Genomic DNA, 6462 nt, shown 5'->3' with positions numbered 1-6462 from the left:
CGCGAATGACTGACGCAGAGGGGGCTCGTTTGTAAAGTGGTGGGGGAAGATGATTGCTCGTCGCCATGACGACCGCTGGCTGAGCGCGCCGATGCCACCGAGCGTTTGCCAGTGACGTACACATGAAACATTGGTTATCCAAAACTCGAATATACATATATGTACATGCATGTAATTTGAAATAGAGTAACGATTTATGTACAAGATTTGAATGATAGATTTGAAATTTTTCGAATCTCGTGAAGTATTATCGTATTCAAAAAGTAAAACATTCTTTCGCTATACAACAATAGGCACTATGTAACAATATTCATCGTAACATTGATCTGTCATCATAAAGTAGGTTTAGTGGAAACGGTCTACATCATTGTTTTTTTTTACATATACTAACACTATTTAATTATTTATGAATGGTGTTAAAGTATTACATATTAGTATGTGTATATGTTCGTATGTATTCAAGTGTCGGATTTTTATTATGTATGTACATACACATACATACGATCCTGGAATACGCATTTTTACTCGTCGGGTAAAACATCAGTATGCATGACGCTGTCGGTAAATAAAAAATTACCTGCTTTATCTGCCTTCCTACAGTTATCACTAATCGGTAAAGAAGCGCATTTACAATGGCGGTGCCAGCTTTTCGTCGCAAGGCGCCGTCGTATTCGTTTGAGCATGAAATTTAAATTATATTAACAATTTCAACAAAGAATAATGACATATAAAAAAATCACTTTATAAGAACACTAAAAGCGACAACATATGTGAAAATAATATTCTAAATTCTTCTTCCTGCGTCTTAAGTACATCGATATATGTATTCTATATGTAATATGTGTTATTTTTTCAAGATGTAGTTATACATAACAAACTTCTTTGAAGACTATAACCATAGCGTGTTGCCGAGCCACGCCTCGTCCATTATAAAGTGAAAAAAATGTATTGGGTCTATCAGGCTTTGATATACCTGCCGCAGCCTTGCTCTCACCTGAAGCAACCATTACATTATACGATGGTGGGGAATTTTATATTCGAAGGTCTGTTTTTGACATTTCGCTGCAGACCTGCTCTTTCAGCAGCAAAAGAACGAATCCGTCAGCGCGATAAAGTCATCCGCGAAAGGACAACATCCGAAAATACCTGCCCTAGTTTGCTGCTCTTAGAAAATGCCGCGTTGCGTAAATAGGTATGTATCTCTTTGTTTAAGTGTTTAACATTTCGTTGCAAGTATTCGTACCGGGCCAGTATGTCGTGTAATTCACCTGTTAGTAGCTCGTGCGGGACATTAAAGAAAAAATCACACTATAATAGAGGAATTGTGGTTACCCTTGGTAATATCACGCATAAATCTCATTGTTGACGCGAGCCGGTAATTAATAAAGGCAACGGATATGATTTTTTTCCCCCTGGAACGTGATCTAAATGCTATCGAAACCGAAGCGATCGACGATGAATCGGTACGGCAAACGATCGATTTAACACGTGCCGTTTGAAGCGGTGATTCAAGCGGAAGATTTTTCGAGATCCTTTTCAGCTACATTGTGAAAAATACGTCACGTGTTTAAAGTGCTCATCAGTGACGTGATTTCTCAGGCTTATTTCTAAGTCATGGGTATTGGTTCGCGAGCCTTATCTCGATAATTGACGGAACGATCGTTTTAAAAGGACACGGATAATCGGGCCTGGTTTGCAATTGAAAAAAAAAGGAACCTGATATAAAAGATTCATTAGAGGCGGTTACCAGTTGGCGGATTTGCACGTCGCTCGGAACGAGGATAAGTCTATGCCGTTTTCGTAGCATTATTCAATGGAGACTAGAAGAGGGAATTTATGTCGAGTACCTTTCAAAGAAAGGAAGCAATTTCGTGCATTAAAAGAATTATACTTGGCTTCGTTTCGATGCAAGATTGACAGCTTCCTTCTCATGTAGGTAGATATCTATCATCATCAGATATTTATTCTTAACGACCTAAGTCTGTAAATACTTGTGTAATAGGACTTTTTAGCAGTCTTGGCTACACCCAGTTTTCTTTCGATCTTTTTCCCGTCTTATCGCTTTCGTTCTCAAATGTATTTAATTTCCATAGCGACAGGTTACACAGTACATTAATTTAATATCTAAATAAGTGTTACGGTAATTCCATTAAAACTCGAGCGGAATCACGTCTAATAGAACGCAATCGATCATTCTTCCGTTGCTGTATGTCGCATACGTGCAGGTACGGACGATAAATTGCAGTTCGATGATAAATTTCAGAAGACTTGTGCCCATGAACGTAGGGCGTAGGCGGATTATCAGTCGGTGGGAGGGGAGGCAGAGTCTAATTTTTTTCTTCTAAAGTAGTGCAAAATCGACTTTTTTCCGTCGGTTACGCCCATGCTCGTGCCCTTCGATCTGTACGCGTCTAAACCATACCTGGTGGGGTGTAATGAAATTTCATTTTCTGATTCGATTATCCAGAAGAATGCATTCCAAACGTCATAATCGTGTAAGAGATCCTTATGATATAATGTTATCGTTAAGAATTCGGTATCACGCTACGAGAACATTCAATTAACGTGAGCAATATAGTTCGCACTATCTGTTACGATGTCCGTATCGTTTTATAATTACAGTCGTAGAGATAAGTAATTACAAGTGTTCACGGTAATTACGGGCGAGCGAGTGGCTACCGGCCTAGCAGTTCGTGGCTCGCGCGTGCAATTAGAATTAGACGATCGTATCCTTACGTGAAAAATCGTCGTTGTAAACCGCCGCGAATAAACGTTAGAATCGATATGGAAACGGTAAATTTTACGAGCGTGGATTTACAACGCTTCGTCGTCATCGACGCGTACCAAAACGTAAAATCGTTCAATTGACACCTTAAACGTGTATAGGCCCGAACCCCTCCGTAGCTCATCACCGAGTAATCGAGATTTCCGTGAGAAGTTCGGATTACGCTGTCTCACGGAGCACCCGATTCACCGACGGCGCATGAATGCATTGACACGGTTGCGATGAACCAACATTAAATTGGTTAATTTTGTTAGGATTAAACGGGGACAGTGAATGCCTGACCTGAGGCGTCCTCGGTTGAAGGCCTAATTACTAATAGGTCCAGATCTCGCTATCTAATCAAATTCAATGGACAAAATAGATCCGGGGCTACTCTTTCCATGGGCTGGCCGACGAAGGGATATTAACGTGCCGGATGGTAATGACCCTACCCTATCGCTCGAACTTTGTCCTCGTTGTTGGCAGTGCGTAGTTGGCGATAGACCGAAGGAGACGCGCGCGGCGGTTCGTTCTTTTGAAACGTTGAAAATCCGCCCCTTGAAAAAAAAAACGTCTAGGCGAGCTTACTCCAGGTACGTGATACGCAGCAGTGTATACATATATGTATACACACTCGTATTTCAATCACCGAACAATTTTTCCTCGAATCATCTCGCCTTGAAAACCGCGCGAAAACTGGTAGTAAAAGAAAAACTCTGCCGCCGAGAACGATACAGCTAGGCGAAGATATAGCATCACCCGTAAACATTTTTATTAGACTTTGTATCTCGTTTCATTCTCTATTGCCTTTTTTATCGCGCGGCTACGTAGTAGCAGCCAGTGCCTCAACATTGTTGAAGCCTCGCGCCAGACTAAGGGACTGGCTCTTCATCGAGCAACTTTCTTGCGCGTATCGATAAATCGATTCTCCTCTTCCTTGCGTGTTAGAATAATCCGATCACCGGATTTATTCAATAGACTCGCGGCTACGAAGACGACTTCTTTCCAACTGTCCCTGCCAAAGATACATATACACATACATACATATAACGGCGAGACAGTATTCGCGACGATCCTCTCGCGTCTATTCTCGGACGAATCCCACGGCGCATCTCGCAAACGGAAATAGCGGCCCGTGTGTATCTCACCCCGGCCGAGGAAATTAATCGCATTCCCTATCGATCGACGGTACATACTGCGACGTCTGCGACCTGATACAAAACTACAAAAGTCATGCGAAACGAAAACACAGGACGGACATATTTACTTATATACATATAGTCTGTTTAGGGCCAGCACCCCTCGGATAAGCCCGCGGGATCTTTGACACGTCCCCTCGGATTCCCGACGGCGTTAAATTGATAAGAAGAATGTATGTATGTAGCCCTCGATATGGTCGAGCAACGGGCGATTAAAAACAATGTTATCCGCCCGATAACGGAAACAGCGACGTCCGCGAGCAAACGGTCAGCCGACTGCAAGTCAGAGACTATGACGACTGTTGCACGCGGAGTCGACACCTCGTGTAGCCCGGTAAACATCGAAGTCATTTCGTCCCGTTGTTGCGTTGGTGTCAGCGTTTAATTCGATTACATGGTCCGAGTTTTCGAGAGGAGAGTGCACGTGCCCGAAGTACAAAATATCCTAGCGGCGGAACCCGTTGCAATTTCAGCTTGGTCGCTCCCGCAATACATATGTATATCCGGACGACTCGCGGAGGCCGAGAGTTCGCGCCGTGTGTCACGTACCGGCCGACAATTCCGTCAAACAACGGAAGACGGAGGGGGGGAATACGGACCAAAACATCGAATACCTGCTTCGATTCTCAATTCGGTCCTGCTGCGTATTATACCTCGAGCGTAAGTTTCAAATGATCATCACCTGACCGACCTGTCTGGTGATGATCGGAGCACTTTTCCGTCGTGTGCGTCTGATTTTATCGAGTCGAAAGGTTGTCAAAAGGACGACGGTTAATTCTCGATCGAGATTCAAGCCTTTCATGGTTCGGCGTCTTGTACAGTTGTTAGTTTTTTCAAGTTTTCGAGAACAATATGACAGCCCATAAAACAGATTGTATACCATCGTTCTGTATACAACTTGTTCGACAATTGTATTGTGAATAACTTACACGTGAAAGCCTGAACAGTAACAATGCTCTGTGTGTGTGTGTGTGTGTGTGTGTGTGTGTGTGTGTGTGTGTGTGTGTGTGTGTGCGCGTGATATACTCGTGTCTGAATGTAATTATTTACGCGTCGAAACTAATGGGAATTCTTGTCAATCAAACGACATTCCGGCATCAGGTTTCGCGACCGTGTCACAGTTCCTTCCGATGATTTTTCCGTCGAGCATGGAAGACGAGCTCTAAAACGTGCATGAACAAGCCAGCTCCGGAACGCTAAACGAGATTAGCCTCGATTGCGCCGATACAGCGCAATCAAATGGCACACGGTGATCGCTCGCGGTGCTTGAATACAAATTTTTCCGAACAGTTTCTATTACGTTTTAGTGAAAAAGAAGGAGACAAACATGGCCATGTGACAGAACGCACTTCATTATAAGTATAAGAACCGACGACAATTTTTTACGTTCCTATTCCCCCTACCCCGAGCACAAAAACGAGAAGAAAGGGAGAGCGCGTACTGTGAGGCGATAAACGCGCGAATAGCGCGGTTGCTCGAATTACTAAATAGGGTGGTACAGCGATTTGCGTAAATGGTTACGGAGGAATAACTGTTCGCCGTTATTTTTTGTTTGCCGTCGATACTTAAGTAATTGTTACGCGCTGGTACGGAAGAACAAAACCGACTCGGGTGCAACGTGTTTACCTGGATTGTTTTCTCTCCACGTCGATCCTGCTTTTGCAACTCTAATCGCTCCAATTACACCGTAGGCAGGCTTTTTGTTTCGAAAAGTACAATAAATCATCGATGAGTGTTCGAAACCTCACTCGGAACTGACAAGGAGAGGTAACGCTGACTTTTTAATGAGGACCCAGCACAATGATAGAGCTTGGAATTCTGAAGTCAATGATATTTCTTTCAGCCGCATATGGCCATTAGTTTGTGAAATATTCAATATTCAGTGCCGTGGAGACCTTCGAACCCTCATCGAGGATTTACTGTTAAATCTCGAAACCTTGACAGTTCGCCGCGGTGCACCTGAGAAAACAGGTTGCTGGGTCCCTAACCTATCCGCATCACACATCGGTACAATGAGATCAGCATTCGCGTGGGCGTATCCGCCGCTGTGTGTTTCCCGCGTAATAACGCTCGGCGATAGGCGATTCTATGGGGGTCTTCGACGTTAATTAATACGCGCGTTCTGTCCACCGATGTGGATTTATTACGCAGGCCACGTTTCATTGTGATTATTCCAAGGAGATCGAGAATAATGGAACACCCGAGATGTCGTGTTTGTATGTCTGTCCCTCGATATTTGAACTTTCTGATTCTCTCCGGAGGGAAGCTTCGTGGTTTTACAGACGACTACAAGACACGAGGGTAGTGATAGGCAGTACAGTAACGATATACTATACATATGTATACATATGTATATTCCAGTATCGATACTTGACCCATAAATATCAAAATTTCGATACAATCACTGCATTCGCTGGTCGATCGATCGGCACTGTTATTTAAGAATCCGCCTTAGCGAATATCTGCTTAAATAAACGATTTGTTTTCATTTTTCGATTT

Source organism: Dufourea novaeangliae, unplaced genomic scaffold (genome assembly GCF_001272555.1).
Source record: "Dufourea novaeangliae isolate 0120121106 unplaced genomic scaffold, ASM127255v1 scaffold6, whole genome shotgun sequence".
Lineage (NCBI taxonomy): Eukaryota > Metazoa > Arthropoda > Insecta > Hymenoptera > Halictidae > Dufourea > Dufourea novaeangliae.
The sequence above is the reverse complement of the archived record's forward strand: the minus strand, read 5'-3'. Positions refer to the sequence as shown.